The sequence below is a fragment of the Neopsephotus bourkii genome, unplaced genomic scaffold (genome assembly GCF_033783945.1).
Source record: "Neopsephotus bourkii isolate Nb327-2 ecotype Australia unplaced genomic scaffold, CSIRO-AGI_Nbou_v1 NB_567, whole genome shotgun sequence".
NCBI classification, from domain to species: domain Eukaryota; kingdom Metazoa; phylum Chordata; class Aves; order Psittaciformes; family Psittacidae; genus Neopsephotus; species Neopsephotus bourkii.
In genome coordinates this window covers 1,240,332-1,257,860 of record NW_026901068.1, presented here as the reverse complement: position 1 = coordinate 1,257,860, position 17,529 = coordinate 1,240,332, and the positions used below count along the sequence as shown (strand labels likewise).

The 17,529-nt window shown below is 41.7% G+C and overlaps 1 protein-coding gene across 2 annotated transcripts in view; it reads right to left on the bottom strand.

Annotated features, from left to right (window-relative positions):
• Positions 1 to 17,529, bottom strand: part of TMCC3 (transmembrane and coiled-coil domain family 3) — a 145,478-nt gene that overhangs the window by 56,543 nt on the left and 71,406 nt on the right. The window contains exon 1 of one of the 2 annotated variants that reach the window (XM_061351302.1): positions 1,282 to 1,297. The exons of the other annotated variant lie outside the window; for it this stretch is intronic. The gene's annotated coding sequence lies outside the window, so the exon portion shown is untranslated. Of the gene's footprint in view, positions 1 to 1,281; positions 1,298 to 17,529 lie in introns of those variants that run through there. 2 annotated transcript variants of the gene reach the window in all.

Sequence of the window (17,529 nt, the reverse complement as noted above, 5' to 3'; positions counted from 1 at the left end):
AGCAATCCTAAGCAACAGAAGCGCAGAGAAACTCAGTGTCCACAGACACCTGACAGCACTGCTGAAGACACCCTGCAGCAGCCAAACGGTTCTGTGGCTGAAAGAAACGGAAACCCCCCCGGCCTTCCAGTGCCGACCGTGTACGCAGCCTGCCCTACCCCATCACCAGTTAGCCTCAAGTGTCACTGAAAGCTGAAGCTGCCCCTCTTCCTGCCTAAACCCCTCACAATTTTGGCAGCAGGGTCAGCTCTGAAGCAAGTAATTGCATCTGCTCAAGCTACCAGCACCTCCCTACTTCTTTTTGTAATCACCTCAGGACAACAATTTGACAGATGTCATACAGATTATACAGATTTTTCAAAAGCCATGACATTATTAATAAGAATCTCACAGGCCACATGCTTACAAATCAAAATGGAGGAAAAAAACTGTAATAATTATAGGCTTAGTAGTGAAACTGATCTTTTACAATCTTCCCTTAAATTGATTTGTGTTTGTGTGTGTGGATCTCACACACATACGTAGCCTTATAAACAAATACACAGCTTTATAAACAAATTTATTTCAAGTGTTTTAAGGAGAGAAATGGAAAGTTCCAACTTTCCTATTCTGCTAATAAAGATTAATTATTACATGTGGGTTTTGAAACACTTCTTTAGGAGACTTAGTAGGAAACACTGGAGCAATATATAAACTCTAATAGCAACATAAGAAGTCGTATCAGCAACATGGTATATATCATGAGTAATTAAGAGTTCTCAGGCCCAGGCATGTAAGTTACCACAACGTAACAGCTGAGGAGAAGTTCTGTTACAGACATCAAGACAAACCTTCAGAAACAAGTGGTATCACTAGACATAAGACATGAAGGGAACATGCCTACCTTGCAGCTCACTCTGACACTTACCATTTCCAATGATTTTCAGCATTCCAAACATACGTCTGATACATTTATGAAATATCAGAGCATATTCATTAACACTCACCAAAACCTTGCATTTCTTTTGGTGAAAAGTTGTCTTTTTTCTAAACCACAAATTTGCTGGTGTTTAAAACAACGTATCACAAACCTATCACTGTTTGAAAGCAGAGAAAAAAAACTCCTGAGAGTTCTTTAGGTTTTATCTTCATTTCTCCCACAAGTTTTTATAAAAATAACTTACCATTTTCCAGCAGTCCTGTTTTGCACTGCCAAAACCCTAGGTATGGTTTGAAGATTTGCTTAAGCTGAAAGGCGCAGTTCTGCCATGGCTGTTAAACAAAGTTGCCCTAACCACATACCTGTAGCTCTGCTGTAGCTGCACAGGGAGTAATAGCAAGCACCTGCACAAGGACACTCTCTCTATAAAGCCCTGTTGCATAGCTGAAGGGCCATCCCAGCTACAGGTGGGGCTTCCTGGTGGCACTACCACCAGCTGACATCAGCAGTCTCGAAACTACAGGCAGCTCCAAAACTATAGGCACAGGAAGATAACAAGGGGCCATAAAAAGAAATGGCCAGTTACTGATACCAACCCGGAAGGTACCCATGTGAGCTGCCCACAGGGAGTAACATTGGCGGAGAAGTATTTATACTATGTACTTAAGCTGCCATAAAAACTACTGACTGTTTGGGTGCCACGACTTCAGTGTTAGTATATAGAATTGATGACTGGTAGCCTGTAACGCTACATGTGTACGTATTAGCAGTGCAGAGAGATCTGCCCGTGTTTGGTCTAGTATCTTATCCGTGAGACAGGGTTCTAACAATGTTGAGTTGCTCAGAGAGCTGATCCAGGTGAAAACTACCTCTGCCAAGACAAAATTAATTTTATTAGATAGCAAAAATACATACATATGAGTTTTATTACCCCTCATGACTGGCTGCACAGCTCCTTAAGCCCTGGTGTTGACTCAGGGAAGTGGGCAGGGAATCAGGCCTGAGGGCAGAAGGTAGAAGTGAGGACTAAAGGTGGTCATGCAATCACATTCTCAGTTGTCAAGGGTTTAACTGTGTCATAGCATGCTGGGATTTCATAAAGGTTAATTATCCTTGTAAAAGATGGAGCGAGGATACAGTCAAATGTTAAGCCATTTAACATTTATGGAAATTTGTAAAAGCATAGGCACCCCAAAATGAACTATTAAACCTTTAAAATGAACTATTTTCTTGTTTTCTAACAGAACTTCAATAACAGTATGGTTTAGTCAGGCCTTAGAAAAATAACAAACAGCTTAATCCAAGCAAAAACTTAGCAGGAAGCTTCAGAATGAATCTTCTGGTGAAGCTGAGATCAGCAATTATATCTGAATATCATAAAACCAGCTGCTGAGGAGGGAAAAATGAAAACTAACAGGACTGCCTGAAGGAATGAGAATAATGCAAATGTGGCATTAGAACATCTAGGACATCCATGGAGATAAAGCATCTGAGGTATGCCAATGCTGGCATCTGGTTTGCTAGAAAAGGGGAAAAAAATCTTTCTATGTAACTCAAATAACTGACCCAGCCTGGCTTCTCTAAGAATGTGTCATCTCCAAAGGATGCTTTGCTAAATCTGTATAAACTTTCTCCTGGTTAGTGATAATAAAATTCCCTTTAGTTATCTGGACTTCATCTGTTCAGTCCCCAAAACCATAATGCATTTATTTTTCTAAGGCATCCAATAGTAAGAAATAAGGGCACATCTGTACACAATACAGCTCAGTGATGCAGAAAAGAAGTAGATAAGCTCAAATAAATCAACAGGGAGCTTTTGCATTCTTCTGTAGTGAATGGAGCAGCAAAATAAACATTTAGGAGTTAAACAATGTCCCTAAGCATTTAAATAGCTTGAAGTGAATCCTCTTCTTAAGAGGAGAATAAAAACAAACTTTCAGTAACTGCTCTCAGCAAGACATCTTCAGCCCTTCTATCAAACTCACACAGCAATTTTAAACCAGAAGAGATTAACAGGTCTCAAATCAGCAGGTTTTTCCTCCACAAGGTATGTTTTCTATTTATAGATAATTTTTTATTTCCTCTTCACATGCACAGAGCTAAACCCCCTGCAGCTTGTTTGCGTTGCAACTCACTTCCCCCAAAACTTCTTCACACAGCCCTCTTGTTTCACAGCATCACACAGTATCACAGTATGTTAGAGATTGGAAGGGACCTCAAAAGATCATCTAGTCCAATCCCCTGCCGGAGCAGGAACACCTAGATAAGGTTACACAGGAACGTGTCCAGGCGGGTTTTGAATGTCTCCAAAGAAGGAGATTCCACAACCTCCCTGGGCAGCCTGTTCCAGTGTTCCGTCACCCTCACTGAGAAGAAGTTTCTTCTCAGGTTTAAGTGGAACCTCTTGTGCTCCAATTTGTACCCATTACCCCTTGTCCTTTCATTGTTTGCCACTGAGAAGAGCCTGGCTCCATCCTCGTGACACTCCCCCTTTATATATTTATATACACTAATAAGGTCACCCCTCAATCTCCTCTTCTCCAAACTATAGAGACCCAGCTCCCTCAGTCTTTCCTCATAAGGGAGATGCTCCACTCCCTTAATCATCTTAGTTGCCCTGCGCTGGACTCTCTACAGCAGGTCCCTGTCCTTTTTAAACTGAGGGGCCCAGAACTGGACACAATACTCCAGATGAGGTCTCACCAGGGCAGAGTAGAGGGGAAGGAGGACCTCTCTCGACCTACTAACCACCCCCCTTCTAATACACCCCAGGATGCCATTGGCCTTCTTGGCCACAAGGGCACAGTGTCGGCTCATGGTCACCCTGTTGTCCACCAGGACCCCCAGGTCCCTCTCCCCTACACTGCTCTCTAACAGGTCGTTCCCCAGCCTATACTGGAACCTGGGGTTGTTCCTGCCCAGATGCAGGACTCTACACTTTCCCTTGTTATATTTCATCATGTTATTCCCCGCCCAACTCTCCAGCCTGTCCAGGTCTCTCTGGATGGCAGCACAGCTCCTTCTGTAACTTCTAGATCTATGCACATACAAATGTGATATTGGTAAACACATGCACATGTGCATTTATTTCCCCATCCCCTAATTTTCCAATGATGCCCAGCAGCTGTGAATGACACTTCCAGCAAACGAATCCCTACTGTTTCCAACACGTCTTCATACTGCCCTGTAATCTCAGAAATAAGAAAAACACTAGACAGGAAACTTTAAGGTTAAAAACATACTGCTCAAGCTACCTTTTCTTTGTTCATTTGGTATTCTACAGACATACATATATATATAGAAACATATATGTAAACATGCATTATTAATTTATGCCTCCTCAGTACTTACAGTATTTTATAGGTGGAGCAAGCAGTTTACATATGGCACTGAGTGGAGTGCAGGGGGGAACACCTGCATCAGAGGAGGGCCACAAAGATGCTCATAGGGCTGGTGCACCTCTTTTGTGAAGACAGGCTGAGAGAGTTAGGGTTGTTCAACCTGGAGAAGGGAGACCTTGTAGCAGCCTTCCAGTACCTAAACGGGGCCTATCAGAAATCTGGAGACAGACTTTTTACAAGAGTAAGCAGTGACAAGACAAGGAGGAATGGCTTTAAAATGAAAGAGGGTAGGTTTAGGTTAGATAATGAGAAGAAAATCTTCACTATGAGGGTGGTGAGACACTTGAACAGGCTACCCAGAGAAGTTGTGGCTACCCCATCCCTGGCAGTGTTCAAGGCCTGGTTGGATGGGGCTTTGAGCAACCTTCCCTAGTGGAAGGTGTCCCTGCCCATGGCAGGGGGATTGGAACTGAATGAGCTTTAAGGTCCCTTCCAACCTAAACCGTTCTATGATTTTATGCCATTCTGACTTCAGTCTGCCAAAAGCCTGAGCAGTTTTAAGCTGTGCACTGTGTTGGATGGACAGCAAAGAGTAAAACAGGACAGGGGGAAGAAAGTTAACAGTTTCTTTGAGAAAGGACCTACCAGACTTGGTATATTTTTACCACAAGAAGAAATAAATAAGTGGGCTTGTTCTGCATGTTACAGGTTGATTGGAGGGGGTTGTGATTTTTAGTGGTTAATTCTTGCAATAGATTTTCTTGAATGTCATGAAATTGCAACGAAGTTTTTTTACTTCTGTGAACATTACCAATTTCCAACAGATACAGGCCCTCCCAAATCTCTTCTAGTGTTGCTGGTGGGGTTTGGTTCAATAAATTGCAGACACCATTAAAGTAGGGAAAAAATCAGTCCCGTAACTGAAATGAGCAAGTTCTTCTCGTGTTCTGTAGAACTATTCAAGTAAGACACAACATCAGTGTCTGAAGTTCACTATATTACTGCTGTAGATGTGCAATAAAATCTTGCTTTCAGCCACTAGTAAATTTGAAATTCTTTTCACCACAAATTCTTTGGTGAAGTGTCAGATATAGAGCCCTCGGTCACACTTGTGTGTGTCTAGCTATTTCAAGCTAGAATTTATATACATAAATACATATATTTATAGATACATATACACACTTACAAAAGAATATGCAATAGTATCATTTCCTGAATCAGAAGTATGAGAAGCTGTATGAAAACATGCAGTTTTAATACTGAGTAGCTGCAGTGTTTTCATATTAATAGGTTTGTTGCAAGCTACGGGAGGTCTTCCATCAGGACAGTGTCTCAGGAAGAGGGAAGAAATACATAATTTGTTCTAGCTGGCTTTTCCTAATTCCATTTTCTAAGAATTAACTGTATGAGTGCAGAAAAGGTACCTAAGAGCCATATACATGACAACATAAGAAATTCCAGAAATGTCTCTAGGTTTCTGTATGCATGTTACTTTCCTGATTCAAACCTAATGACAGTAATTGAACTGATTTTGACCATCAAGGATTTGATCAGCATATAATGCTACTGCTTAGACAAACCAAGATTCCTGCAGATGAGACATTACAATTCAGTTAGATCTTGTAGATAATGCTGTCAGTATGGATCAGCATCAGTCTCTGCTGTGGTAGAATTTACCATGTAGGTGAGATATCTTCTGCAGTGGATATCAAAGTGGATACTTTGGGCTCTGAATTTCATATAGTTTTGCAAAGACACTGATGTATTTATGCAAGTACTTTGATGACTGTGCTGACCTTCTCAGATTGTGGCACCTGAGAAAGAACATGGGAACTATATTATAGATTTTATAAATGTGCACATACAAGTTATTGGCTTAATTTATGGCCAAAGGCTCTTCAGTGAGGTTATTTCAAAGGCACACTGATATTTTACCAAATTACTCATCATTCAGGGCTATAGTACATGCATCATTTATTGAAACTTCAGTTTCCCCGGATAATCTATTTGGTCTTTTCATTTTTCATCTGTCTTCCCTTAAAACAGATCTGGAGAGTACAAAGGTAAGGCACTACCTTTAAGTAGCATGTTTTAAAAAACAACAGGAAAAAAACCTTTACGTTTCAGATACGGCCATAGCACTAACACTGCTAAACTGGGGAGTTGAAAAGCCTCCTGCTGCAACCCTTTATCAATATTGAACCTTGATCTTTCTGCATACTTTGATTTTGTGGCTTAGTTGGAAACTTTGATACCTACAGGACCTTTGAAATATTTTTTATAATATATAAATTGTTCATAGCAACTGTGCTTTAGTAGAACACAAACAAATGTATCTCAGTGATACTGTTAAGCAAATAAAAGATGACACTGTTCCCAGAGCAGAACTTCTTGAGCTCTCTCTGTGCTGGCCTCCATTCCACTGTAGTGTCTTTTTGCAGTCAGCACAGGATGAATTTCACCCCTCAGAGAGTTTCCAACCAATCTCATTTCTGTCAGCCTCTCTGAAAGATGGAGAACAGTGGATGGATGCCTTAGATGAATTTGAACTAAATCACAAGGAAGATAGATGTTGCTAACTGGGTTTCTTCTGCTGCTGAAAGCTGATGTCTCAGCTGTGTACTAATGGAAATTCTTGTCAGCACAGATGGTTTGTTTTGACCATGCTATGTCATTTAAATGTTATAACAGAAATTGGATTGTTTTTTGGCAGCAGCCAGCTTTCAGAGAGCACTGAGATAGTTATAATTGATACTAAAAACGGCAACGAAACTCAGCGATCTGCTGTGTAGGTGATACTGCAAGACACATGAAAGCTTGCCTGAAACAACCCACCACATCTGTTGGCATGCTGTAATGCAGGAGTAGCACATTTTAAATTTGCTCTGAGGTGAGAAAACTTGATGTAAACAACTGCTTGCATTTGTCAACATCTACCTCTCAATGTGTATTGATCACTGGAAGCCTGAAAAATAAAGCCACTGTGTAGTGCACATGTTTTAGCTGTGGCTCCAGCAAAAAGATTGTTTTCTCATCCCAGGCGGAGGACAGCAAGCACTTTCTTTCAGTCTGAAATGGCTTCATTTGCCATGGAGTAAACACATCTGAGCCTTCCTGCAGAACGAGCAGAGGAGGAGGGGGGCTGGGATGGCAGATGTCACCTTCTGGGTCCTCGAGGAGGTGACGTGCAGGGCACGTGTTCTGCTCCCTCCACTCACAGGGTGGATAGAAACTCTACTGTTTCCTCCACTGATGTGATACGATAAATTCCTATGCTGTTTTTTTTCTCTGTTCAGATCTGCCTGTGGCCTTATTTACTAATGCCAGTTACCCTGGTTGGATGCCCAGCAAGGAAAAATTGGCACCAGATCATCGGAGGAGGAAATGAGATGTACCATCAGTAGCTGTGTCTTTCTGTTGTTAGGTTTTTCAAGTATTTTCAGGTGTTACACTGCTTGTACAGGACCCTGGGGAATGCTATGGGAAGTTACTGGAGCAATTATGATTTTATAATCCTTCTCCAGGTGCATTTTTACAACATGGAGTCAGGGATAGATGGCGTCAGGAGAATAAGCTCAGCTGCTGAGGCTTACTTGGAGGCCTTTATGCAAGAAGCTGACAGTAGGAGTCAGCACGTGGTACTTGGTGTCTGTTCTTGTGCAGGATGGTACAGGAATGGAGGAAAGTACCTAAACCACTTCAATAAAACGTTTCTGCTCGATGGACAGCCTCCAAAACCAGCTGCGACTTTGCCTTCATCTGTGCTTCCCAAGAATGACAATAAAAATCATTGCAACGGGAAAGGAAATCTTTCAAAGTAAAGGAAATAACCTTTCAAATCCCCAGGAGCATAAACATGCACCAACACTGTATTATGCCTTAAAATTTTTATGGAACTTGAAATGTCCATGTGGCCTACAATGGCCTCACAAAAATACCAAATCCCTTTAAAGCTGAAGACATTAATGAAACTGTGACCCAGAAAACCATTTCTATTGATTTTTGTTTCTCTTGCCTGCTGTTGCTGTAAACATGCTTCTCATTCAGAAGACTTACTTTTAACCCATGTTTGCACCATTATCTGGACATATGGGGAGAAACTGATAGGATATGGAATAGTGCAGGGGAGGTAGCAGCAGTATGTGAAGAGCAAGAGAGGTGATGTGAGCTATATGCTTGCATTTTTTCAGAGCAACAAGCATGTTGATTTTTTAATACATCATTATCCTTGCTTTGAGTTCCCTAGGGAAAACACTAACAGCTGAGAGGAAACAGTGAGACATGGCAGCACCACCTGGCACACACAGCATGGGAGCATGCAGCAGTGCCAAGCATGACTCTCTGTCTTAACGGCAAGGTCCCCAGCCTCTGGGGGTATGCAATGGGCTGTGCAAGTCACATACTGGCCAGTGGAGGGTTAGGGCAGGTTATAGGGTCTGTTAGCCATGTAGCACAATACGCGGAGGAGGTGTAAGGTAGGGAGATGGGAGCTTAATGTCCAGGTCAGAGGCCAGTTAGCTCTGCCAGTGTGCTAGGCCCAGAGGACTGTGCCATCCCCCCTGACAGATCATCCCCTAATGCTGCTCTTCGGTAACCCAGACCAGGGCAAAAGACAGATGCTTATCATGGAGAGAGCTGGAAGCACTACCTTCAGGTGTGCTTTTCCCCAGCCCTGTGCCCACCATGATCCACGACAGACCATCTTTCTAAGGGCTGCTGCAAGACAAGAGTTGGAAAATGGCAGCATAGCAAACATGGAAGTCTATAACTTTGAATTATAGAATGGTTTGTGTTCGAAGGGACCTTAAAGATCATTTGGTTCCAACCCCCCTGCCTCGGGCAGGGACACCTTCTACTAGTCCAGATTGCTCAAAGCTCAATCCAACCTAGCCTTGAGCACTGTCAGGGTTGGGGCAGCCACGGCTTCTCTAGGCAACCTGTGCCAGCACCTCACCACCCTAACAGTAAAGAACTTTTTCCTAATATCTAATCTAAGATGTTAGGAAATCTAACTTGCTGAAAGATGTTTTGGTTTTCCCTATGAACCCTGTACCTTATGCGTAGGATTTGCCCATGTTGTAAAACTGAGAAGGTGCAATGTGTTTTTAGAGCATCACTGCTGGTTTCTAAACCATTTATTGCCTAGCACAATTGCCATGGGTTGGGTGGCCCTCAGGTTTCTCAGCAGTTAAGTAACCTGTGCAATCAAGTCAAGATTTTAAATTCCTTCAGATCCTTTTAAAACATCACTATTAAAACACCTCTCAAACACAAAGCTCAGATTTGAAGTGTGCACATACACACAAAAAAGCTTCAGCTTCTATGTAACCCAGTAATTCCTTGCCCAGCACATTCATACAAGGAGAGCAGAGACAGTATTTCTCAGCCTCTCCCTTTTTTATGATCATTATACAACAAGATAATTAAGGTCACCTGAGGTCATCATTCTTTAACCGAGTTCTCAGCCCTGACAACAGAAACTTGGGTCTGATTGTTGGTTTACAGGAGGATTTTTAATCTTGTGTCCACCCACCCCTACCACTCCCGTGTGTTGGCAGCTCATGTTTGTTAAGCTCTGGGGGCTGTAACATTGCTCCTTTGCAAGGCTGAACTCTCAGCAAGACTGCCCAGAAAGCAGGCATGAGGTACAAAGTAGTTCAAATAATTTAGTATCAATAACTAAATACAAGACCTATACATACCAGTTGCAAGCTTAGTCTTTGCTGTATTTCCACTGATATTTGACTGCTGAATTCCACTACCATAACATTTTTCTTAAAAGCCTGGACTATTTGAAGTAGCAATGCAAAAAGAATTGAAAAAGGAGGGATAAACTATGCCAAGAAGAACAACATGGTCACCTTCCAGGACAGCAAGTCTAATCAGGTATCGTGAATCACAGAGAAATCACAGCCGTGCTTTAAGCTGCCATCATGGACTTTCCTTTACAAGCATTTGGGTAACAACATCAACAGATGCGGAATTTGGGGTTTCAGCTACCAGGATGACTAATGCAAATAAATCAGCGCAGCAAAGTAGGTCACAGAGTCCCCACCTCACCTGCTGCTCCCAGACTCACAACACACTTGCTCTCTTCTGCTTTAATTTCACATGTTAGTCCAGCACTTGCAACTATTTCATTATTTCAAATAACTCTCTGGCATTTTGCATGGAGTTTATTTCTCTTACTTCTTCATTTTAGTCAGTGGATTAAGGTGCACAACAAATGGTTTTACACTTGATAAGCAGAAGAGCCTTAATTAAAATACCAGTTAAAATAGTAGCAGAATTACAGGGACAATTCTCGCTGAGCAATGGGCATTCACAGCTGAAGATAATGATTAAATTCCTGCACAAATGTTCTTTATTTTGAACTATCAGCCAGCAGAGTACTCAGAATGCATAAATTAGACTCCCCCAGAAAATAACATTCTACACAAATAAGTTATTCTTGTGGCAACTAGAATTGTGAGGGGACGTGTCACTTCCCCATTTTGTGAAATTTCATAAAAATGCCACCAGAGGTAATAGGCCATAAACAGAACTTAGATTTTTCTATTCAGTTAGTATTGCCTCATCTAATGCAAACTATGTGTGTCAAAATAAGATCCTACTTAATCTTCAGTAGGTATTTAAATAACTTACCAAGTAATAATGACGCAGAAGTACTGATATAGACTGTAAATTAAGAGTTATTAGTTTGTACCCGCACACTTCATTGCAATCCTTCTGTAATCCTAGTAGATCTTTAACCACTGTGGTGATAAAACCAGAGCATCACAGACCAATGACCAACAGAATTAGCAACTTCTGACACTTCAGCTGTGTTCCTACTCAAGAAGTACATTGTGAAAGTCATTGCACATCCCACTGAACACAGTTTAAACAGCTGAAATGCTGCTCTGAGTCCAGCAGACCTGGGGCCAGCGCACCTCCCTCAGTGTTGTTACAGCAATACAATCCCTCCTGGGTTACAGCAGCCCAGGTATAAGATGGCTGAGGTCTGTCTTGAGTGTAGCTGAAATCCAGATGGCACCAGCTCATCACCAGCTAACCGTGACAGGGTCCTTCAGGCTGCTGCTCATGCTCACAGCTCACCTGCTGTCTTGGCTGCCCTCAGAGCTGTACCAGTACTGTTACACTCCACGGGTATTGCTGTTACCCATCGGCACTGTGAGTTCAACTTGAAAGAGCAGCTGCAGGCTAGAACTTGGGCTTCGTCCATGGACAGTGTTGGTTTTTCTGTTTTGGGCACACACAGCCTTTTATCTTTCCAGTTCATTGAGAGAATTACCTAATTTATATTATTGTACTGTGCATTACAATAATGACAATGATAAAAATGTCACAGTTAAGTCAATGATATCATTAAAAATCCATGTCAGACCCCCCCTGCTTGATAATGAATAAACACATAGATAGGTAAATCATAGAATCATAGAACGGTTTAGGTTGGAAGGGACCTTAAAGATCATCCAGTTCCAAGCCCCCTGCTATGGGCAGGTATACCTTCCACTAGACCACGTTGCTCAAAGCCCCATCCAACCTGGTGTGGTTGAACTATTTCAAATAACAGATGAAAATATAAGTTTATTTAAGTTCTTTGCTTGTTCAACTAAATACTGAAACAAAATTCCTAAAGCCATCTGTAAATTTGCCTAAGCCAAACAGTGGTAGTGTGAGAAATCTGGCATTTAGATTTTCATTCAGACATTAGAGACCATGCTGTCCTGGCCTTCAGCATCAATCAAGAATTGGAACTACAGAAAGCTAACTTGAAAGTTAACTTGTTAGTAACCTACGAGTTAAAAAAACCCACAATGGTGTGCAGCTACAGCTTCAGTACTATTGCCACCTACAGGTATTCTTCTCTTCCTTCATTATGAAAAATAACGCAGTGAAACATGCTGTCTTGGCACTATACTCTGATAAATTCAATTGCTACCATGTAATTCACTAAAGACATAACATCACCACCTCTCTGGGTACAAGCTACAATCTACTGAAAGATTCAATAGAGTGCTACTCACTTGAATGAGAAAAATGCTAAAAAAAAAAAACAGTGGCAGAAAGGCTAAAAATATAAATTCTGTTTAGTTAGACAAAAAAAGACTTGCTCTATACAATCAGGCACTATTTTAGTAGTTAGCTAGTTTCTGCAGACAGTAAAATCCCATAGAGGATATGCTCAATGGTGCACCCCAGGCAGTGAAGCGTGCCAGTGTTCAGGTTCCTTTGGGGCAGCAAAAATCCTACAGCCAAAGATAGCTCAGGTCTCTGCTGAATGAGGAATTAGCAGGTTTGGTAACCATGAGCTGCAGCTGAGAACACAAAGTGCACAGCAAGGATGGGGCTGGGTGTCTTCACTGCCTTGTCTAATAGGGGGAGCAACATTTATTTTAAAGGTATGCTTGGACGTTGCAGAGTGGCTTCTGAGCAAGTTCTCTAAACCTTAAACATTTTTCTCTTCATTTGGAAATATATTTATTTTTAATAAAAAGGTAATTTAATAATCATTTTTAGTGGTGACTACAATACTTGTTGCTTAGACCGATCATCATGTACAAGTAAGTCAGTCACAAAGGTTTCCAAATGAATTGTAGAATCAGAATGGTTTGGGCTGGGAAGGACCTTAAGATCATCAAGTTCCAACTTCCCTGCCATGGGCAGGGACACCTCGCTCTAAACCATGTTGACCAAAGCTATTTCCAGCCTGGCCTTGAACACTGCTAGGGATGGAGCATTTACCATTTCTTTGGACAACCTGTTCCAGTGTCTCACCACCTGCACAGTAAAGAACTCCTTCCTTATATCTAACCTGAACTTCCCCGTGTAAGTTTAAACCCATTACCCCTTCTCCTATCACTACAGTCACTGATGAAGAGTCCCTTTCTGGTATCCCTGTAGGCCCCCTTCAGATACTGGAAGGCTGCTATGAGGTCTCCACACAGCCTTCTCTTCTCCAGGCTGAACAGCCCCAACTTTCTCAGCCTATCTTCATACAGGAGGTGCTCCAGCCCCCTGATCATCCTCGTGGCCCTCCTCTGGACTTGTTCCAACAGTTCCATGCCCTTTTTATGTTGAGGACACCAGAACTGCACACAATACTCCAAGTGAGGTCTCACAAGAGCAGAGTAGAGGGGCAGGATCACCTCCTTTGACCTGCTGGTCACGCTCCTTTTGATGCAGCCCAGGATACGGTTGGCTTTCTGGGCTGCGAGCACACACTGAAGCTGGCTCATGTTCATTTTCCAATCGACCAGCACCCCCAAGTCCTTCTCTGCAGGGCTGCTCTGAATCTCTTCTCTGCCCAGCCTGTAGCTGTGCCTGGGATTGCTCCGACCCAGGTGTAGGACCTTGCACTTGGCATGGTTAAACTTCATGAGGCTGGCAACAGCCCACCTCACAAGCGTGTCAAGGTCCCTCTGGATGGCATTCCCTCCCTCCAGCGTATCAACCGAACCACACAGCTTGGTGTCATTGGCAAACTTGCTGAGGGCGCATTCAATCCCACTGTCCATGTCAGCGACGAAGATATTGAACAAGACCGGTCACAACACGAATCCCTGAGGGAGACCCTTGTTACCCACCTCCTGCTGGACACTGAGCCATTGACCGCAACACTGCGTGCGGCCATCCAGACAATCCTTTACCCACTGAGTGGTCCATCCATCAAATTTATGTCCCTCCAGTTTACAGACAAGGATGTCATGTGGCATAGTGTTGAAAGCTTTACACAAGTCCCGGTAGATAATTTCAGCTGCTTTGTCCCTATCTATCAGTTCTGTAGCCCCATCATAGAAGGTCACCAAATTGGTCAGGCAGGATTTGCCCTCAGTGAAGCTGTGGAACTACTTAGTCTTACAATCTGGTTTTAATAGTGTTTCCCAGATTTACACAGGTGGATGCGTTCAAGTACTGACAGAGATGAGTAGTGTTGTCTGGAAAGGTGAATATTCAGTACAGCCACAGATTTATCTTCACCATTGCTGCCCCACATCATATTAATAGTCTGCATATTCCCAACATTATCGGCATCACTAAATCACTATGACTAACACTGCAGCTATAGCTGAGGCTGTAATTATTTCAGAGTCAGAAAGCCATAATCTATCCACTCTGAAAACAAAATTATTTAGCATATGTAAGTATACAGAATACAAATGCTGTTGATATGCCTTGGTCTTTCACGTTAATGGACCACTTCAATTCAAATGCAGATTTTTCTTTTGGTATGCCTTTTGTCATGTTTATGTACATTAAAAAATACAAACTGATAAATGAAACAACCATCACTTAAATACCACATACCAGGTAAACTCAATTGGATGCGAAGCTCCATGCAATAAGGTACAAAAGAGATATATATTACTACCCTGGGCATCTCCAAAATCCTGCCTATACAGGAGAGCCAGGTTTACACTATGTAAAGAGAAACTACAGACATTTTCCTGCTAGAAGTACGTGCTTTTCAATGTTCTACATTTCAGGTAAATGGCCAAGTTTGAACTTTACCAGGCTGAGGCCCCTGCAGTAGATCTCAAAGAGGTACTGAAAAAAACTATTTCCTTTTCCTAATTTTCTCACACTTTCATTCAACAATATTTAGTGCACAACTGAGTTCTAGCTATGTCTCTTCTTTTGCATAGGGTCTTTCCATGGTTATTTTTCAACAGTAGAAGTAGGGAGGAAAACAGGAAAAAAATATACATGCAAGCATCATCCTTAAAGCAATTATTTCTGGTTTTGTAATTAACTACATTTCAACCTGATGATATCTAATTAATCAGAAATTTCAACTGAGTGGTCAGAAAATGTCTCAGAGCACAAAACATACAACCTTTGAACGAACATAAACAGCATGGAAAAGCACTCATCTGAAATCAGGAGATGCTCACAAACCACCGCAAATCTCACAGCGGGGACAGCACGCTGGCTAAAGCGGGGCAGTGTGATAGCCAAACAACTATTGGCCATTTCATCCCTAGAAAATAACACTTGTTTGAGAAATGATGGTACATCTTTCTGAAGTAGTATGAAGCCACTGACCAAGGAATCCACCACGTGTTAGAAGACACACAGCCTGCATCCTCTGCACCACATGAGAAGGGCCACGCAACCAACAGGGATGGGGAGGTCAGAGCTGGGAGCTGATGGCTATGCTGATAATGCCACTGGTTTGGTAGCTCTAAGAAAACAACACAGAGAGTCAGGAAAGGCCTGGCATTTTAAAAGCAAGTGAAAAAGACCTTTTGAAGTGCCCCTGGAGGCCAAGCAAGAAGATGGGATTTTTATCCAAGTGGCTGGGACCTCTAAGGTTCTCCTGCACAGGCTCTGACAAAGATTAGTTTTGGCTTTGATATTAATACACAGATGAGAAACAACCAATGTATCTGCACACGTTGAATAATCCAAGCAAATAAAACCACATTGTTCAAGCAATAATGTCTACAGTGGTGTTTAGAGGCTTATGCTGGTACAGTGACCTCTTGCTCTGGTGATTCTGGTGTTTCATTCCAAGTGAAAGAGCAAGATTTTTTTACAAAGAGCTAATATACTCTTAAACACACTAGGTAAACTGATCTCACTAAACTAAGCAAACAGTTTTGCCTCTGGCTTCAATTATGCTTTCATGCATCTTCCCTCCTACTGTAATAGGGATGTTTCCTATCTTCTATGTAGATAAAATCTCGTCAAAATGCCCTGTGGCAGCACAAAAGGAAAGTAGAAGTGCTGTTAAAATCTACACTAAAATATAACACAGTTTCACTTCCATGTTTGTCCAAAAATGTAAAGCATTTAACCTTTAAAATAAAACCCTCTTAATTAGAAATGTGAACCAGAAACAGAACACTCACTGGGAGTATGCACAGAGGGGTTTTTCTGATCAAGAATAATTTTTACACATAGTGCCCAAAATTTTTAAATGGAATTACAGTATTTTAGGTACAACATTGCAAAGTCTAAGTCATCAAAATAACTTAAGAATTTAAGGGCTGGATCCTTAAAATTACTCGAGTACAAACCTCTTTCAGAGTTGTTCTGTTTAATTCAATGGGAATTAAAGCTCTGACTCATTAGTAGATATAGATGAGCTTAGGAAAGCTTAGAAGAATTTTCAGTCCCAACAATCTGCCATTTTAGATGCCTCCCTCCCTCTTTACAGGACCAGTTTAGCTCCTGGTAAAGTAGATGCTGTATCACTCTGGTGTATTAGCATAAACTGTTATCAACTTTTGTCTTCCCAGTGCATCCAACTATGATTTAAGCAGATCTGCAACTGTTTTATGATTAGCTGAGGAATCCCAGCAGCAGAAGCAGAAATCTTTGAAGAAGAACAGAATGAAAAACTTGGGGCCTGGATTGCTGCAGCAGACTTAGTATAAGCTGTCTCTGCGAGCCATGATCTTTGAGCACTCAAATAGGAGCCTGAGTTTAATTGCAATTAACAGACTCTCCCTAGTATCTATGTCTTTTTTGTTAAAGATGAGAATTAAACCAACTGAAAACAAAAGGTTATCTGTATCTTGTTGGCAAACACAGACATGACCTGTACTTTTAATTCACCATTTTTTGTTTTACAGCAGGTCATTATTCTCATTAATTGCTAAGGTGCTGGCAGATTCCTTGACATTTCGGATGAAACATCAATCTGGATTTAATAAAGAGCTCCAGAGGAAAGAAGTTATAATTCTTTTGCTTAACAGTCTGCCAAATCAACAGCATTGTGCAGACTGACATCACGATAGGCAGTAGCTTGATACAGCAGTCCATTTTTTAATCAGGATGATATAATACAGCTATTGTCGGGCATGACATGTAATTACAGCATGGCCAAGTTCAAGGTGGGCAAGGTAAGCAGAAAGAAGTGAGAGGATTTCCACAGGTATGTCTGTGGACAAAGAAGTTCTTTTGTTGGGTTTACATGTACATCTAGAAGGACTATCTACAATAGAAGGAGATGCGGGTTCAGGGAGTTCTAGCTTTCCAATTCATTGTCATTCAGAACAACTAAGAAATTTAATTAGCATCAGATCTGAACATACAGTTTTTTAACTTTATGTTGTCCAATAACTGTAGTTTTCTTTCTTTTCTCTCTCTCTTTCTCCAACACAAGAGCACCATTCCTGCTTCCACATTAACACAAACCTCACACCGCTAAGTAAATTATATATTTAGCTTCAGGCGCATCTGACTGAATCCATTTTATTTTCCTTGCCCACTCCCAATTCAAACAGTGCAGTAAACATGCTCCTTTTTGTAGCTTGG